This window comes from Corvus moneduloides, chromosome Z, assembly GCF_009650955.1.
Source record: "Corvus moneduloides isolate bCorMon1 chromosome Z, bCorMon1.pri, whole genome shotgun sequence".
In the NCBI taxonomy this organism is placed as follows: Eukaryota; Metazoa; Chordata; class Aves; order Passeriformes; family Corvidae; genus Corvus; species Corvus moneduloides.
The window spans coordinates 35,652,253-35,667,458 of record NC_045511.1 but is presented as its reverse complement, the minus strand read 5'-3'; the positions used below and the strand labels follow the sequence as shown (position 1 = coordinate 35,667,458).

General features: G+C 41.1%; 1 long non-coding RNA gene across 1 annotated transcript in view; it reads left to right on the top strand.

Moving 5' to 3' along the window:
* The window catches only part of LOC116438463, a 53,289-nt gene that overhangs the window by 16,120 nt on the left and 21,963 nt on the right, over positions 1-15,206 (top strand). Inside the window, exon 2 of the long non-coding RNA XR_004237761.1 lies at positions 647-762. This is a non-coding gene — a long non-coding RNA (uncharacterized LOC116438463). The remainder of the gene's footprint in view (positions 1-646; positions 763-15,206) is intronic.

Sequence of the window (15,206 nt, the reverse complement as noted above, 5' to 3'; positions counted from 1 at the left end):
ACAGTTTTTCTAATCATAAAATTAAAACAAAACTTTGCAAAGTCTGCAAAATTGCTGGTTTTGATAAAAACACATTTTTGAGAGATTTTTTGAGACGTACAATAAATAATGATCATAATTTATTTTAAACACTGCCATTTTATTAGTATATCAGTAAGTATGGGAAATTTATGAGTTCTGAGAAGGCCAGTTATTTAATGGCATTTCTAGCTAGCTAAATACTGTATAAAAAGTTGTCTCTTCTCTATTATAAAAATGTGCAGCTAGGTTCTAGAAAATCAAACAGTGGACAAAATTTTAAAGTTGAAAAAAAAAAATTGAGACATTACATAGACACTAACCTCCATGAGTACTTGGAATTTCTTTGTTTGTTTGTTTGTTTGTTTCTTGCTAATAAGAAGATTGACTGGAAAAGGAAGACAACTGTAAGGAACAATTTGGTGACAGCTTTGAGGCCACCTGGTGCAGGTATGCCTGGCACATACTACCAGATGATACACCAGGAGCTAAAAGATGTTGTGTATACCCATAGTCCAAATACATTGCTGAAAGTGTTAAGTATCTGTAGGCTCAGCAGAACTATAATAACCATCTGGTCTCCCTTTTTCTTTTCTTTTCTTTTTTTTTTTTTTTTTATATCAAGCAGCCTGCAATTTCTCCTACAAGAGCTCTTTTCTGTTGTTATGGAGAGATGCCTCTTGTCTCGCACTCCAGTGTGGCTGTAATTGCATTCCAGCAGTATTGAGAGCAATGGCCACAAGGGTATGTACATTTCTCTATTTATTTGTTTAGCTATTTCTACCAAAGTCACATTTCTACCACTTTGTTAAAGGTCAGGTTTCAATACAAGGGCTCTACTATCCTACGGTCCATCACAGTAAATAATAAAGCAGATAAACAAGTCAAAATGCCTGCAATATAAATGTACAAACATTGATTTCCATTTTCTTGTCCTAAACACACACCTTCTTGTGATCCTTTGCTGCATTCTTTCATTATACATGTTCTGTTATGTCAACCTTCTGGCCAGCAACACAGTAAAAAATCCAAAGTTTTCAGTTAGTCAGTTACTCTACATAATTTTAATGTCTCTATTTTAAAATACATTTTTTCAAGTAAGCTGTACACTAATGTTTTCAACAATTTAGGCTGAAGCTCTCCTTTAAAAGAAATTATTTTAGACTGAGTGATTTTTCTCTACTAAATATTTTTACCATCATAAACTTTACTCGGCCTAGAATGAAAGAATAATCAGATTGCCGACATTTCATTTCCTAGGTTATTTTACCATGTTCCCTGTTGTAGTTGTCTAAATACTGCTATAAAGATTATGCACAGCAGTGTAAGTAAGCAAGCCCTTCTGGCCTTGCTTACTTACAGAGTCAAACAAGAAAACATACATATACTAGCTACACTGATGTGGTGACTATGTCAGCAGACAAGAAAAGGGCTACAGATATCATTTGTCTGGACTTCTGTAAAACCTTTGTCACAATTCCCCACAACAGCCTTCTCTCTAAACTGGGGAGAGGTGAATTTGATGGGTATACTGATGGAAAAGGAATTGGTTGTACAGTTGTGTCCAGAGGGTAGTGTCAATGGCTAAGAGTCCCAATGGACATCAATGACAAGTGGTGTCCCTCAGGGGCCTGTACTGGAACCAGTGTTACTCAATATCTCCAGAAATGACACAGACATCAGGATCAAGTGCACCCTCAACAGCTCTTCAGAAAACACCAAGCTGAGTGATGCAGTTGACACACCTGAAGGATGGGATGCCATCCAGAGGGACGTGGAAAGCTTGACAAACAGGTCTATGGGAATCTCATGGGGTTTAATAAGACCAAGTTCAAGGTGCTGCACCTGCGTCAGAACAACATCCAGTACCAACACAGGCTGGGGATGAACAGATGGAGAGCAGCCCTGGGGAGAAGGACTTGGGGGTGCTGGTGGGTGAGAGGCTGGACATGACCCAGCCATGGGCACTCACAGCCCAGGGAGCCAAACGTGTCCTGGGCTGCATCCAAAGCAGCGTGGGCAGCAGGGGAGGGAGGGGATTCTGCCCCTCTGCTCTGCTCTTGTGAGACCCCACCTGGAACACTGCATCCAGCTCTGGGGTCCCAGCACAGGAAGGACAGGGACCTGTAGGAGTGAGTCCAGAGGAGGGCAACCAAGTTGATTAGAGGGATGGAGCACCTCTCCTATGAGGAAAGTCTGAGACAATTGGGATTGGTCATCCTTTAAGAGAAGATTTTGGGGTGACCTAATTGTGGCCTTCCAGTACCTGAAGGGAGCCTACAAGAAAGATGCAGAGAAAGATGCAGGCTCACAAGAGCCTGTAGTGACAGGACAAGAGGGAATGGATTCAAACAGAAAAATAATAGGTTTAGGTTAGAAATCAGAAAGCAATTCTTTACTGTGAGAGTTGCGAGGCAATGGAAGTGGTTGCCTGGAAAAGCTGTGGATGCCCTGTCCCTGGAAATGTTCCAGGTCAGGCTTGGGGGCACTGAGAAACCTGCTCTAGTAAAAGATGTCTGTGTCCATGGCACTGAGATTGGAACTAGATGATCTTTAAAGTCCCTTGAAACCCAAACCATGCCATGATTCTATGATTCTCCCTATCCCAATCCCTGGGAAAAGTTCTCTTTGCCTAAAGACATAGTAAGCATTCCTGTCTTCTGAAAGGTCAGAATTCAACTTCTGACCACACAGAAACAAATGTGCAATCTTGGATTTTTGTTTTTGCAAATACACAGAAGTTTTTCTGAGTCATACAGTATTACATACTGAAGAATTTGCTTCTGAGTTTTGAAAACCTATACTTTGTCAACTTGTACAAAAGGTAATATAAGAAAAGGCACATAAATCAGCTCCTTTTCTTGTTGAAACTCCATTCTAAGAAATACAAAGTCTCTACATATTTCAAAAAAAATGCTTAGATAGAGACTCTTGTGCCATCTCAACTTTTGGAGAAGCATATACCTACCGTGTTAGATCATGCTCAAGGAAAGAGGAAATTCTTGTTGTGCAAAACCAAGGTATATCTCTCATTTTAGACAGCAAAACTAACTGTTTGTCAGAGGGACTGACATTCAGATGTGATAAGTAGTTTTTGTACAGCATAGACATCGAGTGTCTACCAGCCACTGAGGAGACAAAATGTTATATGAGTATCATACAAACATCTACTGAATTTCAAAATCAGAGAGGATTAATTAAGAAAAACAACAAATAAACAAATAAAGAAACAAACAAATACCCCCCTCCAAAAAAACCCCACATGCCTAACATTTTCAATGTGTTTGAAAAAATATTCGAAGACAGTCTTTCCTATAATGTTTCAACATCTCCCTTTTAATCAGAAAAAGTATCTTTACAAATCTTTTTTGAAATGGAAAGGAACTGAGCTACTAATTCTGGAGGTCCATAAATATTCTAATTGAATTTTAGAATTGCCTAACCCAAAACAAAGACCAGTATGATGGGGGTTTAGGAAAAAGGCAATTGTTTCTTTAAATATATTTTATCTTCCACACTGGTATATTAATTCTGTCCCTTGCTTAGTAATGACCCACAGATTTTTTTAATAATAAACTCATATGTGGACTATTCCAAACAATGGAGAAAAGAAGCACAAACATTTTTAAACATTCCGAAAACAAGCCCAAGACTTCTTGCTGTTCATTTTCTCTACTTCTGCTAATCCAGGTTTTGCAGAGAACTAAATATTACCTGTAGATTTACTTGACCTTTGGAACAATAGGTCTCTTAAGTTCTTCAGTTGTAGCAGGCATCTCAGTGTGAGGGAAAAAAGGTCATACTTGCAACATTACTGAGAACTAAATGGATATAATTATGTAATTTACAGACCTGGTATGCAGATTTTACTTCATGCCAGCCAAACCTAGATCCAGTTGAACTCCTAACAGTGTTCAGAAAACATGATTAAATATCTGATTTTCCTTTCTCAAGTACCTCAGAAATGTTGGTTTCTATGAAAACTATAAATTTCGTAAGACTGCATAAAACAGAACAATGCTGATTCTGCTGGCCACAAGGAAAAAAAATAATTCTTTAATGTAGGCTCTTCCTTTAAGATACAGTTTATTATCCATGGGAAAAAGATAACAGGATAATAGTCCGCATAGTAGGAATGCCTATTTGCACTCCAAACATACACTAGAAGACCACTACAGCTTGTCTCCAATAATAACCAAGGCTTTTGTTAAGTATCTGCTATTCACTTCCAAAGTAGTTCTGATCCATGAATTTAGCCTATGGGTCTTAAAAAGACAAGTCATTATGTGACAAGTAGGAAAAACTTTAGAAGATAGTGTTGCTATTTCAGGGTGAAAGTACTCACTGTAATCAGTTTGTGACTCTTTCAGTTTGTCAGAATAAAAGGTTTTTCAGCTAGCACTTGGATTTATTCATACAACTGAAGAAAAAAAATTAGTGTAAGCTTAGTGTCTTCTCTCTTATAGATTGTTTCAAGCACTTCCAGGAAAACTGAAGTAGTCCTAGCTTTCCCTCTCGCCTTTGCCATTCCATGTTTAGCTTCTCTTTGGGTAAAAAAATAAATAAGCCATTGGTTTAAGAATATTACTTCAAAATATGAAAAAAAGGCAGTAACATTTTTGTCAGCAGAGATAGCAACTTTTGCGTGGATGCATTAACCCACTGAGTCTTAACAACTTGGGAACATCCTAACCTCCCCCTGTGGATGTTGGCAAGTTACGTTCTGACTGACTTTGCACAGCTCTAGGATAGCAACAAAATTATGTTTTTATGTATCTATATATTTCAGAAATTGTTTTGCTCATATGGCAGTCCATACACTGTAATTAACAAATGAAACTGAAAAAGAGGAAACCCAGACTCCTTGATGGTATATGATTTTGTGGTTTCATGAATTAGTGTGTTTTATTTATTTGTCTTGATTAATTTTCATCAAAACATTGTTAACTCAGATAGTCTGAACAGGATGTGACTCAGTGTACCTGAGAAAAAATGTTAATTGTGTTTTGGTTTAATTACTTAGAACTTCTATATTTTTAGTGGTATTTTGAGATACCCTTGAGCTCCCTAAGACCTTGTTATAAACAAAACATTGCATTTTAAGTATATATTAAAAGCCAAAAAATTAAAGAAGGGAAATTTAAAATTTCCTTTTTTAGAAGAGAGTAACTGCTGTTGAAGTCAGCAACTTACTGATCTTTGAATGAAACAGAAGATTGCTGGAATATTACTAACTCTGCAGCTGTACTGCTTCAAAGGTCATTCCATTTGCTTTCAGCTGCACCTAGCGCTTAAGCAAAAGAGCATGAGAAAACAATAATGAAGGTCTAAATGACCCAAAAGCAAGTTAATTTTGAAGTTTGCTACAGCTGAGCCCATTGTCAGAGATCACAGAATCACAGAATGAGTTAAGCTGGAAAAGACCTCTGAGATCATAGGGTCTAACCTTTGACCAAACACCACCTTGTCAGCTAGACAATGGTACTAAGTGCCCCATCCAGTCTTTCCTTAAACACCTTCAGAGATTGTGATTCCACCACATCCCTGGGCAGCCTGTTCCAATGCCCACTCACCCTTTCTGAGAAAAAATATTCCCAAAGTCCAACCTGAACCTCCCCTGGTGCAGGTTTAGACTGTATCCTTTTGTCCTGTCATTGGTTGCCTGTGAGAAGAGACTGACCCTCACCTGGCTACACTGTTCTTTCAGGTGGTTATACAGTGATGAGGTCTCCCCTGAGCCTCCTTTTCTCTGGCCTAAACAACCCCAACTTCCTCAGCTGCTCCTCATAAGACTTACCCCCTAGACTCTTCCCCAGTTCTCTCTCCCTTCTCTGGACATGCTCCAGCACCTCAATGTCTTTCTTGTAGTGAGGGGCCTAGAACTGGACGCAGCACTCAAGGAGCGGCCTCACCAGTGCTGAGTACAGAGAGACAATCACTGCCCTGGTCTTGCTGGCCACACTATTGCTGATACAGGATGACATTGGCCTTCCAGACCACCTGGGCACACCTGGCTCTTGTTCGGCCGCTGTTGACCAGAATCGCCTGATCCTTTTCCACAAAAAAACTTTCCTGCCACTCTGCTCCCAGCCTGTAAAGCTGCTTGGGATTGTTGCAACCCAGGAGCAGGACCTGGCACTTGGCTTTGTTGAACCTCATCTAATTGGTCTCAGCCCATCAATCCAGCCTGTCCAGATCCCTCTGCAGAGCCTTCCTACCCTCCAGAAGATCAACACTCCTGACCAACATGATGTCATCTGCAAACTGACTGAGGGGGCACTTCAACCTTTCTGAATAAAATTCAAACTGAACAAATAAAATACCCATCCAGTTTATACCACTGCTCGGGCTGGTTAGTGATACTTTATGTATAACAACATTCTTGTGATTCCAATTTTTATTATTGCATATAGTGCAAAAGGGATTAATATTATAAAGGATACCACACTAACTGATGCCACAATAAATGCAAATGTACTTGGGCAGCTGCCAGTACCAGCAAGCATCATTCAGGGCAAAAGACTATCAAATGAACACAAGGTGAAGGGTTTATGTTTTCAATATATTTCAAAATCAATTACAGGGAGCTAATTATTATACGGTGCTTTGAGGTTTGCTCTTGAAAAATGCAAATTCCTCTTAGGACCTAATAAGTAACAAATAGTACAATACCTACTTTAGGTACACAGTGTAGGAGCATTAGCAAGGCAGACTGCAATAAAATCAGGATCTTGACTTTTATTAGCTATTTTAATGCAAGGAAAATATAGAGAGTATTTAAGGTTCTGCTAATGCAGTAACACTTTATTGTTTTTATTATTGATGATGACAGTGATGACATTAACATGATGACCTCTTTACCCAGTGAGGCTGTATTTTTGCTACTGTCACTACAATAAATAAATCATTGTTTAAAGCCAAAAATGGATCTTGAGCACAAATTTTTCTGCCAGTTCTAACCTCTTGATAAGTACATACACATGTGAAGTACAAGTTTTAAAAAATATATTTTAATCATAGATATATTTGTGTTCACGTTCTATGTTTTTTTGTTATTCATAATCTAGAGGATAATATCCATCAGGTAGCTGAGAACTTAAAAGAACAATTTTGGCAGCAATTAAGTATCTAGAAGCAAGATAATCCTCAAAGTTTTTTTCAGCTAAGTTGAACAGTCTCCTTCTTTTCAACATTGAAATCTCCGCAGCACATTTATCCAATCTGTAAGTCTGCATGTCTCACAGGTGAGGACAGTTCTGAATTTATTTCACACTCAAGAATCATCCTTATTCATAAATGAGATGTGAGGCTCAAATCTGCATTTGCTGAACCCTTGACATGTCAGGGACAAACCCCTTACCAGCTATGTCTTCCTTTAGAAACAGATCAGTGAAAGGGTGGCAATGGAAAGTGTTGATGATGCTCAATTTCTAATAGTGAGGAGCACTGCATTTAAAGGTAATATAAAATCACTTGCAAAACAGTGTCAGCGTACAAACACATAATTTTCGTCTTTTGCTGAAAGCCAGGTCCCTCTTTCACAGAAAGTCCCCCTTTTGCACTTTGAGCACAGTTCCTTATCTTCAGCAAGTGATGCGGACAGCATCTGGGGCTATTGCACTCTCTCTCTAGAGAGGCTTTAAATCCCATATCTGGAAAATAACTAATTTCCTGAGCTCTGTAATGCAAGCCTATCATATAATAGAAAAGAACATATCCCCTCTTTTCAGACCATTGGGTTTTTGAATGCAAGTTTGAACATGAAAAGGATTTCAGGTTCTTGATGTGGAATAGATAAAGATCTATAACACTCCCTTGCTCCACACTTTTCCTGTTGGCTGTCTTCAGTCAGAAAAATGCCAACAGCTCTGGATTTGCTTAGCAGGTTATTTCAAAATCCATTGGAGTATGCCTAATACACTTGGCATTTTTCTACAGAGAGCTTTAGTGCTTCACTGCAGACCTTCATGATAGGAACTTCAAAGTTCAGCTCTTCTACATCTGCTGTTTCTGCAACTTACTGTGCAAATTGCTTAAGATTACATGGGAAATATGAAGCTCAAGTGGATATTTAAACACTGATTCTCAAACCAGTCCTTTAACCATAAGCCAGTTCTACCCACGTAAAGATACAGATTGAAAAATACAAAGATGGAACTAGTCTACATCAGTCAGTTTTTGCTTTGAGCACAGGTAGAAAACAATTATATTTTCCATGTAGCTATCACTCACATACCTAGAAATAATAGCATACAAAACAAAAGTCTTAAAACACTGCAATGATTCTTTTTAATGATAAGTAAATAAAAATATCTCTAGTTTCATAAACTGATACTAGGGACCAGGATTTAGCATGTAGAGTCCCCACATGTCAGCTGGAGTTGAACAGGCACAAGAGAAAAAAGAGTAATTAAAGGCTACTGACTGATGAGATATAACAATGCTTCCTGCACTGTAGTCCAGGGAGCACAATCAGCAATCTGTGGAGCCAGTTCTGCCATACCAAGGAGGCATCTGTCAATCTCCAAACAGAGATGTTATGCAGCAATAGTCAGGTCACAGTTCTGTCCTACATCCCAGAGCATTTCTTCAATTAGCTAAACAACATAAGTCAGGCACAAGCACTGTACTAAAAGCTTCATGGCTGCATCCTTACTTGCTTCAGTTGAGCTTGCTTCAGTGCTTGGTCTGACAGATGCAGAGCTCAACAGTTAAAATGAGAATCAGACAGGAGGTTCAGGACGAAAAAAATATTTTCAGTTGCCCAGCGTTTACTATCAGACAAGCTGGAAGAACACACCTTGCACCTCTACTCCACAGAACATGCTAGTTGGAGCCCAAGTCACTGCTCCTTCCTCTTCATAGCCAAGTCTAAGAGCCAAATACGTGGTATCACCTCAGAAGGGTCCATCAGTTCTGTACAGGGAGTGGGCAAGGAAGCAGGCAGTACACAAAGAAACACCTCTTACAAGCCTGGAAGGCTACACGGAGGCCCCTTGCACTCCAGGACTGCACAGTTCATCAGTGAGTGAGAGGACTGCCATCAAGTTTCCAGGGAAGCAGGAATGGAAGTGAGTAAAAATTTACCTGCCCCAAGTCCTCCCACAAATTTTCTGACTCACAGGTCAGCCCAACACCCATACAGACACACCAGCGTGTTTTGCAGTTCCCTACCTCAACAATATCTCTTTATGGCAAGAAGAATGGAAAACACCTCTTCCTCTGACTATGGAAGCAAAATTTTAATTTCACCACTCACTTTTCTGATGCAAGATGTGATCAAGTGTTTGCAAAGCATTCTACTCGTATACTTCACCATATAAATTGCACAGAAACTGAAAGCAAATTTGCCGAATGAGATGGCAACCTGAAAGCAGTTGGAGATTCACTGCTATTTTGAGGATACAAAACAAGATCCCATTTCTCAATACATCAGAAATTTTCCAATATTTGGATTTACAGTTGTCAGCGATTGAGGCACGGACCCAGACCGGCAGGGAATCTGAATCATTTATTCAAAGGAGTGAGTTGGTTTTATGCACTTTTCTAAGGCACAGTATTTCCTTATAGGGTGTTGCCACATCAGCAACACACTTTCTCAGTGTCCTCCTATGGGATGATCACTCGCTGTTCACCCATCCATCAGCTCCCGGCAGGCTCCTCTCCGTAGGGCTCTGCCCTGTGACACCTCCTCCCCCAGGGTCCGGAGGAGACAAACCTCTGTGTGCCACCATGTGCTCCTTTGTGCTGCCATCTGCCTCTGCAGGCAGGTTTTACAGCTCACAACCCAATTCTACCTTATAATTCCCCATAATTCCCCCTTTTCTCTTTTATACAAATAAGAATAAGACAGTGATTAAACAGATAGAACTTTGAGAAACAACTTAAAGTTGTCTTAAACTTTTACCATCACTCAGACTCTGCAGTGGCTGGGAGGTCCTGTTTCACAGTGAGGACTTAGAAAGTCTTTCTTAGGCAAGACTTTCAAGCTTATTTTGAAAGAGGGTCCAGCTTTTCTAAGATCAAATTAGCAAGTCCAAGTGACTTGATTACACTTTTAGAGCAGAAACACCTGAGTGTGATGGTATAATTCCCTAGTCAGCCAGGGTTAGGGCTTGGCCAGAGCCTTAAGCTTTGATTGGGAGGGTTTCTCTAAAATACTTACAAAATTGCCTAAAAATTCTATTAATATCTTGTGACCATTCTGAATGCAATTAAAAAATTAAGAACATATAAACTTCTTCGCAGTCTTTCACAGGGGGCACAACCCACCCTGCACCCCCATTTTCTGTTCTAACAATATGTAACACGAACATCTTTCAACTTAATAAATTCAGGAAAATGTGGAACATAACATGCAGTTTTCTTACTATACACAGTAAAATAATACATCTAATACAACAACAAGTGCGCCCTGAGTAAAAATAAGCAAGGTAATATCATCAAATGCTTAAATACTTCACCGTTTTACAGAATATACATAAAACCAGGCCTTGGAAAATTACAATTATAATAACATTAACTCTCTAAGTGGTTTCAAAAGGTTTCAAAAAGTAACAAGCCTAATTCTTGCTTAAAAAAATAGCTTACAAATTATAATTATTATCCATCACAAAAAGAAAACAGAACAATGCAGGGGGGTCACAAGGTGGTGTGGTAAAAAAGCAATCTTTGAGATAGGGTCTAGAATTGTGGCAACATTTTGAATAATGAAAACAGAAGAGTTCTACGGACCAGCTGCAGGAACAACATACTTAGTCCGCAGCCACTTCTGCACAAGCTGGTGCAAATGCTGCAGCCCCCCCCCTCCCCCAAGGAAGGGGCCATCGGTCCACTCAGTCCTTTTCTTCAGCACAGGATCAGCTCCCGAGGGTCCGCAGGGAACAGGAGCCTGGCTGTAGAGGGTCCAGGGGCCAGCAGAGGTCTGCCAGCCCCTCTCCTTACTTCTCACATGCAGAGAGCCACTCACGGCCCCTGCCATGTGCTGAGCAGAGCCATGGCCCCGCCACCTCCCAGCGCCGCTGATCTCGCCCGCCCATGGCATGGGGGCGGCCGCCAGGTGCGGCCACAGCTCTGCCATGTGCTCACCACCGCTTTCTGGCTCCACCATGTGCTCACCAGGGCAGTGCTCTCGCTAGCGCCACACCACCGTAGCCCCGCATGCTCGCCCACTGCTGCTGCACTCTCGCAGCGGGCAAACAGAGAGGAAACATGCTACCAGGACAGAACCCCCCGGCTCCAGCCACTCGGCAAGACCTGGCTCCAGCTCATGCCGCATGGCGCAGGGCAGCGCGAGCTCTTCTACGATACCATCTGGTTCCCCTCCAGGGTCAAATGGGTCAAGGGACGAGGGGCCATTTTCTGGTTCTTTTCTTACAAACCCAACAGACTTACGGTCGCTCGCTGCCGGTGCAGAAGGGCTCGGCACAGCTGCTGCAGTGACACAAGCAGCTTTCTTTGTCTGGTCTCTGGGTGCCACATGTGCCATGAGCTCCTTACATACAGCCCTCCACGGACACAAAAGCGCTGTCAGCACTGTGTCACCACATGTAACTCGGTCCCACAATGCATCTAAAGCGTCCCATGTCTGAGGATCAAAAATACTGGTACTCTCTAAAGTTGAGTCACAGTTCTTTGTCCAGAACAAGAGTCTATTCAAATCTGTAGACTGAACTTACCTGCTGTGTTTCTTTAAAATCCATTTTAACATCTCTGTGGTGTTCTGTTCTGGGGATACAACCATTCCCCATCATTCCCTGTAGCTCACCTACAACTTGCAGGGATTAATTGCTGGCCAGCTTTCCTGCTACTTTCAGCATCACTTCAAATCCCATGGGCTCACTGATGGACGCACAGTTAGGTGTATAATAAATTCCTCACACAGGGACACCGTTTGTCAGCGATTGAATCATGGACCCAGACCAGCAGGGAATCTGAATCGTTTATTCAAAGGAATTAGCTGGTTTTATACACTTTTCTAAGGCACAGTATTTCCTTATAGGGTGTGACCTATCCCGTGTTACCACATCAGCAACACACTTCTTTCTGTGGGGTGGTCACTCACTGTCCACCCATCCATCAGCTCCCGGCAGGCTCCTCTCCATAGGGCTCTGCCCTGTGACACCTCCTCCCCCAGGGTCCGGAGGAGACAAGACTCTCTGTGCCACCATGTGCTCCTTTGTGCTGCCATCTGCCTCTGCAGGCAGGTTTTACAGCTCACAACCCAATTCTACCTTATTTCTCCCCATAACAGTTACTTAACAGCAAGAAGATGGTGTCTGTTTTTAATGGGAGTTCATCTTTGAAATATTACAAAAAAGGAAAGTGAATCTAATAGCCCAGTTGACCCTAACTTTAGGTCTGAACTTTGAAACCTACATTTAAAGATTTGCTTTTAGGCCCTTTAGGCCATTTACCTGAGTGTTGTTTTTCCCTTAAAACAAGTGATAAACATGTGTACATGTATGTCTTGGTCCAGAATGTATATATCTCTATAAATACCTACCTACAGTGGGAGTCACTGAAGGTTTTAGGGCACGGAGGGTTGCACATGGGTGTTTGTGCCTGTATGAAAGGCCCATGTTTGAGGCCCAGTGTTGGGAACAAGTGATGGGCTGCAAAAGAATCCATGTCTGACTATTCCTCCAGAGAACATCAGAGATCTGATTTGTGTTGATTATTTCTTCCATTTTTCTCCTTGCCATACAGTAAAACTTTCACCTGTTCTCACCACTATCTCTGATCTTTGGATTTCACCGGTTATCCTGTTGGTTGATAGAAAGATGTGACAGCCCAACCTTCACAGGTTTCTTGGTCACTCTTGAAGTTCCATCCTGCAGATAGGATCTCTGGAAGAGTGTTCTTTGAAAAGATATCCAAAGAAGGTCAGCCTACTAGAGAACATTATTTAAGATTAAAATAGTTGTGAATACATTTCTCTGTGCTGCAGTACTCTTCACTAGATAAGTGGCCAAAGCAAAGAACCATCTTTTCTTTGCTGATGTTTGAAATTCACAGAGGAAGCAAGTAGATAGATAAAGGTAATCTTCACCTTTCAGGGAAAAGAAAAAGTACTTTAAGAAGCATTTTTTTGAGAAAAAGAGTTTAAAAGTTTTTCATTATTCTATGTGCACAGGTGTTCTTTGGTTAAATCTGTTTTTAAGTTCATAGTTTATGTTGGTTCTACCTGGATCAAAGGTTAATAACTATCAGGATCTTGCTCTTACATCACTTAGGACTCCGCATACATATGCAAAGATAGAAAGGTCACTTCTTAAGTTGATGCTTTCTTCTTAGCATTAGGATATCAGAGTCTCTCATCTGTATGGGCACAGCATTCGCCCTATTAATTAACATGGTTAAGGATGCCTTGTCAAGGTGGTTACAAGCTCCCTATCTCATTACTTAGCAGCCCCATTCTCTAAAGAATAATAATTATCTCCTATTTACTATACGTTTTACAACTATTGAACATGGCTTTCAAAAAGACATTTAAAAAGAGCATTATTTTCAGCTTATGTCTTGTAAACAAGTGATGAAAAAAAATTCTGAAACTGCTTACCATGTTGAAGTCCAAAAAACCAATTATTGTCAGATCTGATCTGACATGTAGTAACTTACCATGTCAGCAGCAAATCATGTGGAATTGGTTTATATCCATGTATAATTACGTACCTGCCAAGTTCAGGATAAATTTCATATATTCATTTTCTACAAGGCAACCACCCTTCTTGTTAGCTCCTGATAGTTTATTCCCTGCAGTCTGCCCTTAAGGGTACTATGTAAACAGTCCTTTTTTTGTTGTTGTTAGGTTTTGGGGTTTTTTGTTCCCACTAATTCAAATCCAAACACACTGTCTTTTGTGGACATACAGTAGGAAAATATGGAAATGGTATAAATGATATCCAACATTTGATTTATATATCTAGCCCCACAGACTTTCTTATGGGTGCAAATGGCAGTGAAGCAAAAAGGAGAGTAGTGGTTAATGGCTGAAAGCCCAGATGGAGTTTCTTAGGGGTTCATATGGGGACCCATAGTGTTTAATATCTTGATTGATGAGCTAGAGAGACAGCAGGATTTAGTGCACACTCAGGAAGTTTGCAGAAGATACCAAGCTGAGTGGTGTGATTGACATGTCTCAGGGGTGGAATGCCATCCAGAGGGACATGGAAAAGCTTGAGACTTAGGTCTATGGGAACCTCATGAGGTTTTGCAAGATCAAGTGCAAGGTGCTGCACCTGGCCTATGGCAACCGTTGGAACCAGCACAGGCTGGGGGATGAACAGATGGAGAGCAGCCCTGGGGAGAAGGACTTGGGGGTGCTGGTGGGTGAGAGGCTGGACATGACCCAGCCATGGGCACTCACAGCCCAGAACCCTGGGCTGCATCCAAAGGAGTGTCACGGCGGAGATGATTCTCCTCCTCTGCTCCACTCTGGTGAGATCTCTACAGGAGTGTTGCATCCAGCCCTGGTGCCCTCAACATAAGGAAGGACATGAACTTCTTGGAGTGAGCCCAGAGGAGGCCATGAAGAGAATTCAAGGGGGAGCTTGGAGAAGAGAATTCTCTGGGGAGATCTTACAGCAGCCTTCCAGTACCTAAAGGAGGCCTGTAAGAAAAATGGGGACAGACATTTCAGTAGTGTCTGTAGCAATACAACAAAGGGTATTGAGTGGATTGAGCCTAGATATAAGGAAGAAATGTTTTATTTTGTGTATGGTAAAACAGTGGAACAGCCTACCCAGAGAGGTGGTAGATTGGAAACATTCAAGGTCATATTGGACAGGGCTCTGAGCAACTTGGTCTGGTTGAACACTTCCCTGCTCATTGTAGGGGACCTTGGACTACATGACCCTTAAAGGTCCCTTCCAACCCAAGCTATTCTATGATTCTAGCATTCTATCATTCTGTGACAGTGCCTGAAAAATTAATTTTCTGATATTAACTGTATTCTCCTGTACTTTCTTTACACCCAGACATGACCACCATGTTCTATTCAAAAAATATTTAAGCATTCACCTTGGGCAGAACTCATACAAGTGTTCCTCACATCACACCATCTCTCTGAAACTGGCTAATTTCTACACATAAAGGTATGGTACACAGTACTCTGGCTGACATGACACGATAATTTCTTCTGTGACAAGACCAAGGAAGTTCTTGGCAAAGATTCCAATTACAAATGT